Source organism: Thunnus albacares, chromosome 16, assembly GCF_914725855.1.
Source record: "Thunnus albacares chromosome 16, fThuAlb1.1, whole genome shotgun sequence".
Classification (NCBI taxonomy): domain Eukaryota; kingdom Metazoa; phylum Chordata; class Actinopteri; order Scombriformes; family Scombridae; genus Thunnus; species Thunnus albacares.
Genome location: NC_058121.1, coordinates 26,062,501 through 26,079,228, shown reverse-complemented (window position 1 = coordinate 26,079,228; position 16,728 = coordinate 26,062,501). Strand labels below are relative to the sequence as shown.

Here is a 16,728-nt window from a genome sequence, read left to right as displayed (position 1 = left end):
CGTGTTTCCCATGCTGCTTTGCTGTAGGGAAAATCTGCTGTGAAGAGAACAGCCCTCGCATTTTCTCTGCTCCATTTATAAAGCTACTGGCTGCCGTTTGTAGAGCTCTGTGTGTGTGTGTGTGTGTGTGTGTGTGTTTTTATGGTATTCATAGTTGTGCATGGCCATGCATTTTTAAGTTTAGTCTGTGTGTTTTTGAATATGAGCGTGCATATATTTGTTTGTCTTACACTCCACATGCGGGCACTTGCAGGCAATCTCCGTTGTTTGCATGCAGGTATGTGTGTGTGTGTGTGTGTACGTTAATGTTTGTGCGAGTTTGTGTGTGTGTGCTCGTTAGTTTTCCAGTAAACTAGCGCCACTTAGGAATAAGAGGATCTTAGTTTGACGGTAAGGAGAGAAGAGGACACAGAAAAGAAAGCGAAAGGGGTGAAAGAAGCGAGCATGTTCAGACTAAGCAACTACTATTGTTGGTTTAGTACAACTAAGGGTAGTTGCACCCCAGGTGGTTCTTCTACAGTTGCCAGGGGGGTATTTGGAAAGATTGTGGAGAAGCTCGGCTAATTTGGAAAAAAAAAAGATATAGAGATTTGGTAAAATAACATTCATATCCACATCCACAAGAATACAGTGTTTCAATCAGCTACTATACCAACACCAACCTGAGTCTGTTCTGATGTAAAGGAAGTTTTTAGAGGCAGCACAATTGCATATAAAGTCAATGGAAAGTAGACACAAATTCACCCGGAGTGGATCCAGGAGCTTTATGAATGTACAGAGAGGAGAGAGGGGGGGAAGGAGAGAGACTGAAGGGAAATAACAGAAAGTATCAGAGTCTCTGGTGAGTTCTGAGTTCAGTCAGGAGCTGAATTGAACACATGTTCTGTGCGTCCGTCGCTAGTTTACAGCTAACATACAGTTGGTATTTTGGCTGTTTGGCGCTAATAAACACAAACATCTTTGCTTTCTGTTTGTACTTGAGAATGCATGAAAATGACTCGATAATTTTGCAGAAAAGTTTAAGTAGACAGCTGGAATTAATAGATAAATGAAACATCCGGCTTCAGTCACTCACTGGTAGAAGTACGAATGCAAACTTGACCAAACCTACTGAGGAAAAAAGACAATTCCTAAACAATTATACTTGATATTGTGATAAATATTTTATATAAATGTAAGTTAATAACAAATAAATAATAAATAACATCCAGTTTCAAGCGAACCCTTAAGAACACACTCAGAACATGACAGTGTGTCAATGAAGCTCATCTAAAGGGCTGTTCGGGTACGTAGACTGGAAAGATTGGGAACCAGTATCATTGTAGATAACCAAGTTGCACTGGAGCCTGTTGCAGGCCAGTTTAATCATACACAATTTGGCAAAAAATATAATTGCACACCAGAAATTAAAAAGAAAACGGCCAATTTGACTGAAGACAGGATAACAAGCAACATTAAAGTAGGATTAAATGGAAACAAGCAAAAAAAAAAAGACGTCTAAACAGATTCAGCTTCATTGTTTCCTGCTTGCCTCATCGTTCGCTCTTGTCTTTTGTTCTGCTCTCTTTGGCTAAATTCATCCACATCTGGCTGCTGGATATTAAGCATGTTTAAACAACTGTTGCTGTGTTGGCAACTCGAAAATTGTTGGAGTTTCCGGCTGGATCCACATCACGTCATGTCACTCATGGTAACAACTGAAAGAAAAACTCTTGCTTGGGAAAAAACGCAGATTGAAGACAGGAGGACAGTGAGAGATAGATATAGAGATGGAGTAAAACACTGAAATAACAGGCGTGAAGAAAGGTAAAAACAAATCACAAAGGCAGAACGTGATACTGAACGAATGAAAGGAAAAAGTCAGAGACACAAGAAACACGAGACCGAGACAAAGGGAGACAGAAATAAAACACTTTTTGGGAGTAAAACGGCAGAGAGACAAAGACCGAGACGGAGCCCGGCTGGAGACGGGGGATGAGACGCTCCTAGCCATATTTAATCATCAAATATTCATGCGGTAAAGATGGAATACAGGAAATTAATATTCCCCATTAACAAAGAAGAAGAGCGAGTGGGGGCTCGTAACTGCTACAAAAGACAAACGGCCTCCATTCAGCAGTTTACGTTCTGTTCTTGACTGACTAGTTTCCCTGACTACGGGATCCAAATCAGGTCATGCTCTACATCCTCCATCATAAGCCTGAACCCTCATCTGTTCATCGACACTTGAACAGCCACTTTCACTTTTAAGTCATCGTGTGTTAGAACATCATCCTGTTTTCGTAACGCTGTGGCGTTTCTGCACGACTCTTACAAAAAAGATCAGCAACTTTTCTGACGCTTTCTTGCTCTACTTTTCTACGGAGGAAGTTTGTAGTTGACGTTGTTTTCTTTGCAAGTCTTACTGACCTGCTTTGTCTTCTTCTGTTTACTCTAAACACCCCGGAAAAATAAAACACATCACTTCCTGTTAAGCAGGAAACAGATACCAGACATAGATTGTGTTAAAAATGATAACGTTGTTATGTGACAGCGACATTGTAAGATTGAAAGTTTTAGACATTAAGTCAAATATACATGAATGCCAGAAATAAACTGTTTAATCTGACCACTTTTTTCTCTAATGATATTGAAAGCCTACTTTTTGTTAATAATCATAAATTGGACAGATGTAGCAAGGTGTGACATCACTCATTGGTTTGCATTGGATACAGTTTGAAGCCCAGAGTTGCTGCTAATGGTCGGCGCCATCTTTAGCGCCATCTCCTCCGTTTAGTGCCAAGACCTTCCTCATAAGGAGTACGGGATGTTGCCTTTTACGCTCTGGAAACATGCCCTGCTACCTTGGACTGAAGCTAACGCTAGCTTACTGGGAGTACAGAGTGGTGCACACTTGGGCTAACGTTAGCTACTTTAGCTAAATTGCGCTAACAGAGCTTGTATCATAATCAAGTTACACGTCTTCAAATCTTATTAACGGAGCAATAGTTTCCAAAATGACCTCCAGCACACTTATTAGAGCGCCTGAATTTAGAGATTTAGACCATAATGACTCAAAACAATGATTGACGTAGTATTTCTAGAGAGAAGTTGAGGCTTTTTGAATGGGAGTCAGTTGGAGCAGCTAGCGGCTGTTAGCTGTACTTTAAGGTGCTTCAGCATTGGGTTCATCGGTAGCTGCCACTTGGGTCTAACACTGATGTTGGGTGATAAGTTGTGGCTCGCAGTCTATGTTCCAGTTCATCCCAAAGGTGTTGGATGAGGTTGAGTTCAAGTTTTACACACCAAACTGGGAAAGAAGGAGTCAGTTGGAGCAGCTAGCTAGCTAGCTACCTCTGCCTTGGCTTCAGCTTTAAACTGCACCAAAAATGTGTCAGCCGCTAACGGTAGCTGGAAGCTGAACACACACACTCATATTTGTTCAACTTCCAAATAGCAGATTTATGACTTTCATTTCATTTAAGCTTTCTAGTCAACTGATATCAACTGATAATTCATTGAGTTTTACTACTTTGAAGATAAGTTATTTTCCATTCGCCCCAGGCAGACAATGTGTTTTCTCATACAGGGTTTCTTTCACTTGACTTTCTGAAAATCTGCAACATAATGTTGAGGTTCTCTGTTCATTTTCTGAGACAAATGAGCATCTACTGCTGTGCAGGACTAGGACGGTTAAATCTGAGTGCCACTTAAGTTAAAATAACAATTATTTAAGTGGAATTCAACAACATGTTCTATAAACATTCAAGTCATATTGTACAGACGGTAAATTTAAGCAGCCGAGTGGGAAAAAGCATCTAGATAAGCCTCATAGTTGTATTCACGAGTCAGAGCTATGGGGAAATCAAACATCTGCTTGTGGAAAAACTGGACAGGTGTAAACAGACCAGTGGAAAAATTGCTGCAAAGCCACTATTATCTTTCATCCCATCTTGGCAACATGAACATGAGTCTGGCTCTAGCCACAGAGAAGTGTTTAAGCCTAATGGGAGCTGTAGTTGTTGAATGTTACTTGGTGTTTTATCTTGTTAAAATGATGATGTGTTCAAGTGGTCCGTCTATGTGTACGCATCCGTCTCTTTTGTCCCTGATCCCTCACACCCTCTGCCGTTCTCTTTCTCTCGCTCCATTCTCATGGCGAGAGATCCTAACAAGGCGGATTATATATTTTCAGACTGAAAGCAATCCAGATATGATCAAGTATTTATGTAAGCCGCACTCTCACAGCTCAGATACATACAGAACCCTCAACTCAACAGCTGTTTCATAACCAGCAGTCGCTACTCTGTGTGCGTGTGTGTGTGTTTGTGTGTGTGTGTTTGGACGTTTACGAGGTTGTGTTGTGTGATAGCTGATAGTCAACAATAAAGCACTGAATTATAAATGTCCAGTTAATGCTTAGGAGAGAACAGACATCTATCTGGCCTAGTTAGATTAAGTGTGTGCGTCCATATGTTGCCTCTCAATTTCAGAACTGTTCATTGTTTTCTGGTTAATGGAAACATGAACCTTAAAGGACGAGTTCACGGTTTTTCAAGTCTGTCTTAAAGCAACAGTCAGGTGTCCAAATATGTTTTTCTCTCTATAATCATTCCTCCTGTTCATACTGACCATTAGAAGATCCCTTCATAATGCACTTACAATGTAAAAAGCGTCCAAATGAGTCAAATCAAGTAGATATCTTTCAACGTTACAGTCTTTTTAGTGCCAAAGTCCCTCTTTTTGTTACTATACTTCCACCGAAAGAGGGAATTTGATGCTAAAAAGACTGTAAATGTGTCAGATATCCACTTGATATGACTAACTCAGACTGCTGAAGCCTCATATAAGCTTCACATCAACTTTTAAATGTCTGTGTAGACACACTGTGGATTTTGGCCTCCTTCACTTACATTGAAAGCACATTTGAAGGATCTTTTAATATCCAGTATGAACAGGAGGAATGATTACAGCGAGGAAAACCTCTTTCACTGTTCATATGGACACCTGACTGTTGCTTTAAGACACACTTGGAAAATTGTCAACCTGCCCTTTAATCTGAACTAAAAGCAGAAACACTTCTGTATCGTGTGAAGAAAAGTCAGTACAAGAAGTATTTATAGGCAGCAGGCTGCACATGTACATAATTCATAAATCAGTGTGTCTGTATGGCAATACATAATACATAGTGTATACATCAGTGTTAAACCGAGCGCAGCGTGCATAGTGCTGAGGTTTGCAAATATACTGCATTGTGTTACATACACACACACACACACACACACACACACACACAAGTACGTGTGGCACTTATGCACACAGTAAGTACATACCAACACTGACCTGAGGTTGGCCCACTATTCATGCATGAATAATATCAAATCCATTGATATTTACTACTCACAATGCACAACAGGATGGGCCCCAGTGTCAGTGACACTTAGAAAAGTGTGGTGTGTGTCTGTGTGCGTACTTCCTGTCTGATCATATCAATACATGTGCCTTGTGTGTTCCTGATTCTGTGCATTCGAATGCATGCATGTGTGTTTATGCTTGTGTGTTTGCATATGTGCATTTTAATAAGTGTGCTGTTATACTTCATAGCAGCGGTAGTATTAGGCATCTGCCTGTCAGCGCCGACAGTGACGGATTGCGCCTGAAGGGTCGGCGGTTTTTCGTTGCAGCAGCGACTGTGGCTGCGCAGCCCCACTCTGGAGTGGCAGCAGTCTCGTCTGCTGCAGCTGGTGCAGCTTCCTCTTCTGTCCTTATACTTTATATGTGTGTTTGTATTCATGTGGATTTGCATGATGGATGTGTTATTTTGGTGTTTATTGATGTGTGTAGGGTTTCATATCTAAATAAGTAAAACAAGTAAGTGGAATTAGTGAGTAAAAATGTCTTTATGTTGCATATAACATACAGGATATTTAAGAAGCAGGGTTACAAAGTACTTCACAGCTACAAATGAATGAATGTGAGCACATACAAAAACAATATGGATGAATATTTCTGTAGAAGACGAGATCAAATCAGAGCAACGAAGCAGCAATAGAGAGGAAAAAGTAGGTCTTGAGATAAGAACTCAGAGTTTGCAGATCTGGACCAGAACAGCAAAAGCTCTGTTACTGTGGATCTAGAACTTGGAACGAGGAGCGAACAGGGATCAGTAATTGATTGATATTCTGCAGGGTTTAGTATGAACGCATGTGTGTTTATTAGATGCCTTCAGGGAGACGGGATCCCTCCCAAAACTGCAGGTCTGTGCAAAAATTTTGATCGGACATAACAGGATGTAATAACAGTCCGATAAGATGAGCAACACATGCTCCGTCTTTAGTCAAATGAAGAAAAAACTCACTGTATGACTATGTGGACGGATGTGGCCTGATCGTGGTGTAGATTATGTCTGTTACTCTTAAGACTGGTGCATTTTAACAAGCAGTGAAGTTCATTATTGGCTTTTATACAGTTTAATATACATACAAAGCTGATGTCAAAGATGTCAGAGTCACTGTGAGCTTTAACGTGAGCATGTTTACATCCACATCAGATGAACAGTGAAGGAACTGCAAGCTTTAGGCCCCAGTTTTAAGGGGACAGAAACCAATCAGATGAATCAGTAGTTTGAGGTCAGTGACTGTCTGAAGTCTTCGACCCACACACACACACACACATCAGCAGACTTGGTGTCTTCCCTGTTGATGCTCTGCCAGAGCTGTACTGCAGCCAGCTTCACTTCCCGCTTGTTTTTGAGGTTTTTTTTTTTTTGCAGCAGGTGAAACACATAATGAGGTGGATAACAGTCACGTGACTTGACCAGTCAAGAATATCTTTATTATATAGCAGCTTGGCCTTGTTGTTTGTTGTCTGTATGTTTAGGATTATTAGGCGTGTCAATCTGTGCACCGTTGGGAACATAACATTTTTAAAGAATATTGCAAAATAAGTGTTTTACACTCGGCTGGAAGCAAAATGTGAGAAAGTGTGATGGAAACAAAAACATCAGATCTGTGCGGAGCGATAAGGAGACTCGTAGTATACATGACGAACAACAAATGTCATTTTTCCATCATGTTTTCACAAGTTTTTTTTATCTTGATGAACCAACTCCAGATATTCAGTAAACAACAGCAGACGGAAACAAGCGTTTTCTGGAAATTCGGTTAAAATTTGCACTAATTTGAGTATTTCTCTACAACGTCGTCCTCAAATTGAGGTGTAATTGATAAAAGCTCACTCACAGGTCCTTTTGGAGTTTAAATGTTCATGGTTGTTTATCTTTATTTGTTTGTTTGTTTGTTAAAGACAAGGCAGTGTAAAAGATATATATAACATACACTCACAAACACACACATGCACGTTACATTAAGTTTACTGACTCAATGTTTTCAAGTCTTCATGCGTGTATTTTCTTATTGTGTATGTGCTTATACACTTCTATACTGTACAGCGTTTGTATGTGTGTGTATGTGTGTGTGTGTGTACACTCGTCCCTGCAAAAGTGCCGTATGTGTTGGCCCGGCGCTTCCCCCCCAGCCAGGGCCCTTCCATCTATTTCTGTCTCTGCGTCACGCCTGGGCTTTACTCCTGTGGCAAGAGGAGTGTTTCTCTAGGGCTCCCACTCTGCTATACACACACACACATACACACATACACTCACACAGACACACATACACCTTTCCCGACAAACACACACACACACATATACACACATACACATACACACACACACACACACTCTCTCATGCCTGCCTGCCTGCCTGCCTGCCTGCCTGGTGAACGAGTGAGCACACTCAGATGTAAACACACAAGAGTGACGGACGGACGGAAGAGCGGATGGATGAATGGCTGCTGACAAACTGGATATAATGGGAGTTTAAACTTGAGTGCATGTGTGTGTGTTTGTGTGACACACAGAGAAAGAGAGTAAGAGAGAGAAAGAGAGAGAGAGAGAGAGAGAAAGTGTGTGTAAGAGGGTCGGCCGGTCGGTGTGTCTGTTACCGTGGCGATGGAGGAAAACGGAGGAATGCTTTCAGTAATAGAGAGGGAGAGCCGGCCAGGTTGGTTTACAATTCATCTATCTATCTATCTATCTATCTATCTATCTATCTATCTATCTATCTATCTATCTGTCTCTGACTGTCTGTCTGTACTTTATCCGTCGCTTCTTTCTTTCTTCTGTTCTTCTTTTTTTCTTTTCTTTCTTTGCGAGGTTTTCTCTCTCTAAATCAGTTACGGGGTGCTTTCCTGTCTCTGACTGTGTGTGTGTATGTGTGTGTGTGTTAGTGTGATTGTGTATATATATGTGTGTGTGTGTGTGTGTGTGTATGTGCTGTAGTGTATTTGTGTATGTTGCAACCAAGCAGGGGGGATGTCCTCGTCCGCTGTTGTCGTGGCGATGCAGCAGCCGTGAGTGACAGCGTGTGGTAATCGTGTGACATCTTTTTCTCTTCCACTCTCGCTCTCTTTATCTATTTATCTATCTATCTATCTATCTATCTATCTACTTAAACCCGCGTCCCTCATCACCCTCCACTCTCTCCCAGGGCGCTGCTGTTAATGGATAGGAAACACACACACACACACACACACACACACACACACACACACACACACACATAAAGGACCGGACAGCTGACTGTCTCACACAGTGGTGTCAGTTCCCTCTATTAACCGAGGGGTGCCACCACCACACACACACAAGCACGCACACACACGCACACACACACGCACACACACACACACACACACACACACACGCAGGGTGTTGGTCGTCTCGAGCCTTGAGTACAGTGATTTACAACAAAACAGGTTGAGCTCACACTGTTTGTGTGTGTGTGTGTGTGTGTGTGTGTTTGTATTTATGTTTCTCCCTCGTTGCCGGGACCTCCCTTGCATAACAAGTTACTCTAGTAATACACAACACACACACGCACACACACACACAAAGCCATTTGTCTGTCAGGGGAAAGAGGTGCGATTACAGTGACCTTCGGAGCGATTCCTTGTCGTCTTTTTTCTCTCGTTTTTATGTCATTTGTTCTTTTTTTTCTGTTCTGTTCTACTCATCTTTCCTGCCTCTTCTTCTCTTTCCTCATCCCTACTCTCTTCTTGTCATCTTGTCTTCTCTCTTCTTCTCCCCTCTTCTCTCTCTCTGTTTCTGTCCGTGGCATTAACCTTTGACCTTTGGAAGTGCTTTTATTAGAAATCTAAGACTTTTAAAGGGGACATATCATACACATTTCCAGGTATCTATATTCATAATCTGGGGCTCTACTGGAATATCTTTGCATGATTTACAGTTCAAAAACTCCTTATTTATCTTCTACTGGCCCTTTATGCAGCCCCCTCAGTTCAGCCTCCGTCTGAAACAGGTTGTTTTAGCTCCTGTCTCTTTAAGACCCGCCCCTCCCCTTCCCCCGATGAGCCCGCTCTGTTCCGATTGGTCGGCTTCAGGAAGCTTCTACCAGCTCCAGAGGCTACGTAAACAAATTATAGTAGCAGGATTCTTTGTTTTCGTTATTTACTTAAAATGGAAACTTCTCAAATACGTCACGTGTTTGAGTCTGAGTGGGATCCGAAATATGTGAGTGGACAACCGAACAAAAACAAAAACAAAACAAAAGTTATGAAACGAACGGTCTGTTTGTGAGCGTACGCAAACAATCTAATCAGTTCGATGGGGTAACATTGCAAACGGAGCGTTCAGAGCCCTGGGTTTTGACTTGCAGGAAGCATTTTTTCGTAGATTCACCTCCAAGTTTTGCACATGTTTAACAGAGACGTCTGACATTATAACAGCATAAAAACAACAGAAAATCACAAAAAAGTATGATATGTCCCCCCTTTAAACTGTTTAAAAAAAGACTTAATTTGAAATACCATAATAGGATTTAGTGATAGACAGACAGACAGACAGTGGAAAAGATGCAGCTGTCTTCCTCTTGTCTCCAAAAAAGACTGACAGACAGTTCGGTAAACACTGGAGGCGGAAAAACAAACAAAGTGACAGATAGACACAAACATAAGACGAGTTCTCAGACAGACAGACAGACAGACAGACAGACAGACAGACAGGACAGATAGAGGCAGACAGACAAGTAAACAGATACAAAAAAAACAGACAGACAAAAAAAAACAGCCAGGCAACCGGTGATGCAGGCAAATAGCAGATACATAGATAATAAAGCAGTCACACAGCAGACAGACTGATAAAGTTGTTATACAAATCTGACGGAGACGCAGACAGACAGATGGACAAATCGACAGAGAAAGAGAAAGAAAGAGAGAGAGACAGACAGACAGATCTGTCTCTTTAGTCCTACAAAGAAGCGTAGGAAGTCCTGCCGGTCCCCCAAGTGGGTTAAACCATTTTTCCATTCACAAATTCTCAGACAGTGAAGTGTGCTGCTTCTGCCCTGGTATGTGCACGTGTGTGTGTGTGTGTGTGTGTGTGTGTTTGTGTGCGATCGTGCATGCGCTGTGTGTGTGTGTGTGTGTGTGTGTGTGATGCTCTGGAGTCGGGTGAGTAGGCGATGTGTGTGTCTGAGGGCTATGATCGCTCAACTAACTTCAGCAGCGATAAAACTGTTCATTTAATTATGATTCGGGTTTTCTCTGGAGATGTGACTCTATAAAGATGAGGAATTTTTTTCCTGAGATCTTTTCGCTTCCCAGAAAGACGCTGTTTTACACGGTGGTTTATTTATTGCAACCACATCTTTCACTGCATGAAGAGCTGTCTAAATAACAGTCTACTGAAACAAGGGAAAGTACAGCTAATAGTGTATTAATGATGTATGATAATGATGTAATGAAGCGATGAGGTTCGACCATATCTCTTCATGTTTTAGCCCGTTTATTATAAACCGTACGTCGCCGCTAACAATTTCTCCAGTGTGTGCACAGTGTTGTTTTAGATTTTTGAATGTTTTTCCCTGCTTGCAGGCAGGTTTTCATTCGTTTGCATATGAAAATGATGCAGCAGAGACAGCTAATCCATCACAGTGAACATCACACAGTATCTGATTTTATTTTTTTTGTAACCAGTTGCGTACAAGTTGTGTTCTCAGGAGTAAAAAAAAAAAAAAAAAAAAATCTCTGCCACACAGGAAGTGATGTGTTTTGTTAGGAATAAAGAGAAGAAAACAGGATATTAAAGTAGCAGCTGATATTTAGTTAATTGCATTTAATATGCAGTTAGCAACACAGATGAAGTTTGAGTCCTGATACGTCGTTTTCAAGGTTATTTGCTAATGAAAACAATGAGATGCACAAGTTTTAAATTCAATAAGTGAAGGATAAAATCAAATTTTTGGTGTTTGGTTCATCATTTTATATCAGTATCTGGGAACGTTGCTGCAGAAAAGTCTGACACACTTTATCCAGGTCAGTTTAAACACTTTATATTCGCCAGTAAAACTATGAAGCACCTGTAGCCAGTAATCCCTCGTTGCACAGAGAAATCTGTATAAGTAACCGCAGCGCAGCACAGCAGGTCAAAGTTGAAGCGGAAAGTCGGTCAGTAAACTGTGACGGATGTTTATAGTTCGGGTAATAATTTTACCGTCGTTTTCTCTTCCGATTAACTTTGACTAACGTGGCTTGTGTTTTTTTTAACGACCTGTCTGATTGTCTGCTGATTGCTTGTGTTTATTGCTCGGTCAGACTTCTTTTAAATGTTGTCATCCTGTTTGTCTCTCCTGTACACACAACATCTACCGCATGTCTAGAGGAGAGATCCCTCGTCTGTCGCTCTTCCTGAGCTTTCTTCCATTTTTTCCCTGTTAAATCTTTTTTTTTAAGGGGAGTTTTTGCTTCACACAGCTCATAAAGCCCCCTGAGGCCAATTTGTGATGTGTGATATTGGGCTTTACAGATAAAAACTGACCTGACATGACTTTTTTTTCTATATTATCAGATCTTAGCAAGTAGCTTGGTGAGTAAAATGTCATCATAACTGATAGTAAAAGTGGGTAAAACTACAAAAAATGAGACCCAAGTGTTGAATTCAGATCCAGATCGGAGTGAATGTGACGTCTCCTTGTGGTCTTGAAGACTGAAATTGTAATGAGCATCATAGTCCGAGACCAGAATCGATCGAGACTATGATAAAATGAGTTTACGTCTACGTTTCTAACTCCAAAAAAAGTTGATTTGCTGTTAAATTACTTGCAAACCTTCTTTCTTTTTCTTTTCATTCTTTCTCTCTGACGTCTCTCTCCGTCTGTCTGTCCAACTGTGCGTCTGACCTATATTTGTGCTCCTCCGTCGGTCGGTGTGTCTCTGTGTGTGTGTGTGTGTGTGCTCGCGCGTGTGTGTGTGTGTGTGCACGTCGTAATTCAGCCGCAAAAACTCATGTTACGAAACACAACCCGGCTTCCTCTCGGTATCCTTAACGCACACACACACACACACACACACACACACACACACATATATAAGGCTCAATCAGGACAGGTGGCTGTATCACCTTGACGTCCAGTTTTTACGACACACTCTACATTCATCTCTCTTTCTCTCTGTCACTCTCTCTCTCTCTGCAGGTATAAGCCCCTCATACCTTCTGTGCTGCAAACGCTGCCAGGACCACACACACACACACACACACACACACATACACACACACACACACACACATAAACACACACACACAGCAGGAAGTGGCAGCATATCATAGCCTCTGGTCGCCTGGCAAATGCAACTTCATGATGGAGGGATGATGGGAGAGAGAGGGATGGACAGATGGAGGGAGGAGAGAAAAGATGGAGTGATGTGAGGAAGGAGGAAAATACATTTTGATGGAGGGATGTGTAAGGATACAGGAGGGGAGTAACTGAGGGGAAAGGAGTATCAGAGATATTGATGGAGGGAAAATTGGAAATTTGATAACGAAGAGGGAGGGATTCAAAACAAAAAAGAGCGATGGAAGAACAATGGAGGGATAGGAGGTGAGGAGAAACAGATGAAAGGAGTGATTGAAGAGCGGAGGGAGTGACGGAAGCAAAGATCAAGAGAGGATAGAAAAGGACTCGGCGGTAAATGAGGAGTGGTGGTATGATGATATGATTGGCTGAGGAGGAAAAGTTTATTGATAAAAGCGACGGATTTAGCGAATAATTGATGAAGCGTGTCCACTAAACACTGTAAAGACTGTAACCGTAACTCAAATTATGTGTTGATTTTCTGGAAATTTGTTTAAAATATGCAGTAAATTTGGATGTGAAGCTGTTTTTCTGTAACATCCTATAATCTATAAAAAGGGCAAGAAGGGTTTTCCATGTGTGTTTTTTTCGTATAACGGACAGGTCTGTCTCGGGTTTTGGGTACGCTGCTAATCACAGGTTCTTCTTTTGCTGATATTCTGGGATGGAAACCAAAGCTATAGAAGGAGCGAGGTCAACGGAGTATTTCTTCTTCTTCTCCTTATCTTTCCTCTGAATCATCTTTTTCTCCGTTTCCTTCTAATTTCTCCGTCCTGTCCTCGTCTCACCTCTGCCATCGGTCTCCTTTTTTCTTCTCCCCCCCCCCCCCACCCCTACGAGTATACATCTTCATCCCTTCAACCTTCATCTTCTCCCTCTGTTTACTTGTCATTTAACGTCTTCCTTTCCTGTCTGTCTTTGATCCCCCTATCTCACCTTCATTTGTCATCTCCTCCCACCTTCTCGTTCCCCCTCTCCCTCTCTTTCAGTCGAATTCACCTCTTTAACTGCAGCGACTTGTTCAAAAATGCACTTCTGACTTCTCGGCCGCCTCTCTCTCTCTCTCTCTCTCTCTCTCTCTCTCTCTCCCTGCTTCCCTCTCCATCAAAACGAAAGAAAACCGATAAAGAGGCCCGGCGCTGTGAAGACATGGAAACTTAAGAGAAGTTAACTCTTTTCTCTCTCTCTCTGCCAAAACTTTCTCCGTGTGTCTCTCTCCTTCTTTCTCATTTTTTTCTTCTTCCCAGAGGTGTAAAAAGTAGATGTGTGTGTGTGTGTGTGTGTGTGTGTGTGTGTGGATGTGAGGTTGGAATGTGGAGGCTCGTAAGTCACCTCTGATTTTCCACTCCCGCTGGGACACATCCCATTATCAGTTTTATATGAAACTAGGAAATTCCTCTGTGGTCTGTGTGTGTGTGTGTGTGTGTGTGTGTGAAGTCTCAAGAGGCAGAGCTGCATGTGTTGCATGTGTGTGTGTGTGTGTGTCAGGTGGGAGGTTATGTGTGTTTCTTTCTCTGTGTGTGTGTGGTGTCTGGCTCTATAATGAGCAGCTTAACAGTGGAATAAAAACTGGGCATTTTCCTTCCCCTTTTCCTTCTAGTACAACCATAAAATCTTTAAAAAATCAATCTCACATTTTTCAGTCCCAACACATAAAGAAACTACTAAAAATGTGTCGATATCCTGGTTCAAAGAATCCAGAACTCTTGGGGATGTTTTAGATACTCGATCGAACGTTTGTATTATATAACGTTCTGTCGAATGACCGCGTGGTTTTGTGATGTTTGTTCGTCCCTTTTCGGATGATAGGAAGCTTCGTCTTCTGTCGGTTAGGAACAGGAATGTCGGTTGACCGTTTGGTTTGTCTTTTGCGTGCAGGATCAGTAAGATGTTTGAAACACCAACAGTTTGTTGGTTTAAATTGGAAAAGGGGTTTCCGATGTTTGTGGAATCTTCTAGATTGTTCTTTTATGTAAACAGGTGGTTTGTTTTTGATGGACGGCTGATTGCTGGTTGGTTAAAAACGTTCATGAGACGGTCGGCGGTTCCAATTTCATTCACCAACTCTCTCTCTCTCTCTTTCCCCTTCATTTCCTGTCGTCTGTCCAATAAATGTATACAACGCTCCCACCACTAAAACAAATAATCATGGATGCATGGCTTTGGGGATTTGTTGGTTCATTGGTTTTACACATCATGTCTAGCTTTGTTGGCTTGTTAGTTATTGATTGGATGACACAGTTGATTACAGTTGATGGGTTGGATGCTTGGTTGAGCGTTCGGACTAAACGGTGAACCAATCAGGACGTTGGTAATCAGGTGGATCGGTTCTTTGGTTAGATTTCGGTTGTTTGGTTTGATTTTGCTGGTTGCATAGCTGCTTGATTGTTTTGATGAGTTGATACAAGGTCACAGCTAGAAAGAAAAGGCCAACGGAGCGAGACTATGAATGAAGAGGTTCACTGTAGGAGAGACGAGATAAAAAGAGAATAGGGAAGAGATGAGAATAGAATCCAAATTTTCCTCACCCGGAGGCCTTTTTACTTCCCAGTCTACACCGAGCGGAAAATCAACAGAGGAATATTCCACACCTTTTGTGTTTCTCTCCTTTGCCCTCGTTTGTCTCCTCTCCACCTTGATCTTTTCCAAACTTCCAGTTTGGAAAGAAGGTAGGAAAAGAAGTCGAAGGAGAGGGATGTGATTAGCCGGGTATAATCCCTTTCCTTTCACGACATCACGTGGCTTTAAAGATTGTTTTTTACATTGACTCTTTTTATTGGCTAGCACACTGAGCAGACTATCAGGAAAAAAAAAAAAAAAAAACGGGAGGGAAGCCGAAGCTTTTCATCTGTCAGCCTACGGTGGTCAACAGATTCCAAGATTCACTGGCTTCTTTCTTCATTTTGGCACCCGAATACGCTACTTAGAACAGAATCAAACTCCAAATGATGGTTGGTTACCTGCCAAAACTGGCTGGTCCAGTCGACAAGCTTACCAGACGCAGCCACAAGTTGCCAGAGTTTGGCTGGTGGCTGGTGGTAATTTCCCACCCTGCAGCCATGTATTCCAGATGTTGTGGACTGGAATCCAACTTGTGACCTTGTTGCATGTCATCCCCTCTCTCCCTGTTGAATTTTTCCTTTCATCGGTTTTTTTTTTTCCTCATTCTTTCCAGACTCACTGCACCACTCAACAAACACAAGTACTGTATTTGGAACTATTTGAATGTGATGAATGCATCGCCTGGTGCATGTTCATTCATTTTAAAAAAAAAAGAAAAGGGGGGGGGGGCCGTTGAAGTCATCTATGCTAGGAAAAATTAACCGTTACAGCCACTCTGAGGTTGACCTGTTGCTCTGGGTTCAAGAGTTTGTTCATATATCAGAAGCTTTGATAAGTAGTTGCAAGCAAATTGTTGCTGCACCTCCTAACAGCTGACAGAAAGAAGACTTTGGCTGATTTTGAGTTTTTCTTGCTGGTGACTAAACACCATGGGGCTTAATCAAGAGCGTCATATTGTAACTCGAAGGTAATTAATTAATCCTACTAACAAGTATTGTGTATGTATCCAAAGCCTGATATATCTTATTCCACAGAGCTCAGTTGTTGTCCAAATCTATTAAAAACATGTCAGTGAGCCACACCGTCGCACCGGGTGACATGTTCCACACATACACACCATCCTGCTGCCTGAAATACAAATGCACCATTTCCTCCTGCTTCAGTACTGATTGCTAAAAACAACAGCTGTTTTAGGAAGCCCTTTTTAATAATGAATCTATAAATGTGTGACCTGTTTTTTTAAAGATTTGCATCTTCAGAAGGAACAACTCTGTATCGAGAGGTGGACGAGGGGCTGAAACCTTTATGAAATCAATTAAACTCTTAAAAGCAACTTGTTTTTTAAGAGAGAATAACAATATTTCTAGTTTCAAGCTTGCAAAAAGAGTGTGATTTAGTGGTAAGAGAAATTACACAATGTCTTTTCCTGCCTTTACTCTGCGTCTCTTTATCAGTTCAATGACTAAAACCTTCATTCAGAATA

The 16,728-nt window shown here is 41.6% G+C and overlaps 1 protein-coding gene across 3 annotated transcripts in view; it reads left to right on the top strand.

The window, feature by feature from the left end:
* The window catches only part of hivep2a (HIVEP zinc finger 2a), a 124,896-nt gene that overhangs the window by 41,220 nt on the left and 66,948 nt on the right, over nt 1-16,728 (top strand). The window contains exon 1 of one of the 3 annotated variants that reach the window (XM_044376708.1): nt 7,682-8,039. The exons of 1 other annotated variant lie outside the window; for it this stretch is intronic. The gene's annotated coding sequence lies outside the window, so the exon portion shown is untranslated. Of the gene's footprint in view, nt 1-7,681; nt 8,040-16,622 lie in introns of those variants that run through there. One more of the 3 variants, XM_044376709.1, reaches the window with a different exon arrangement.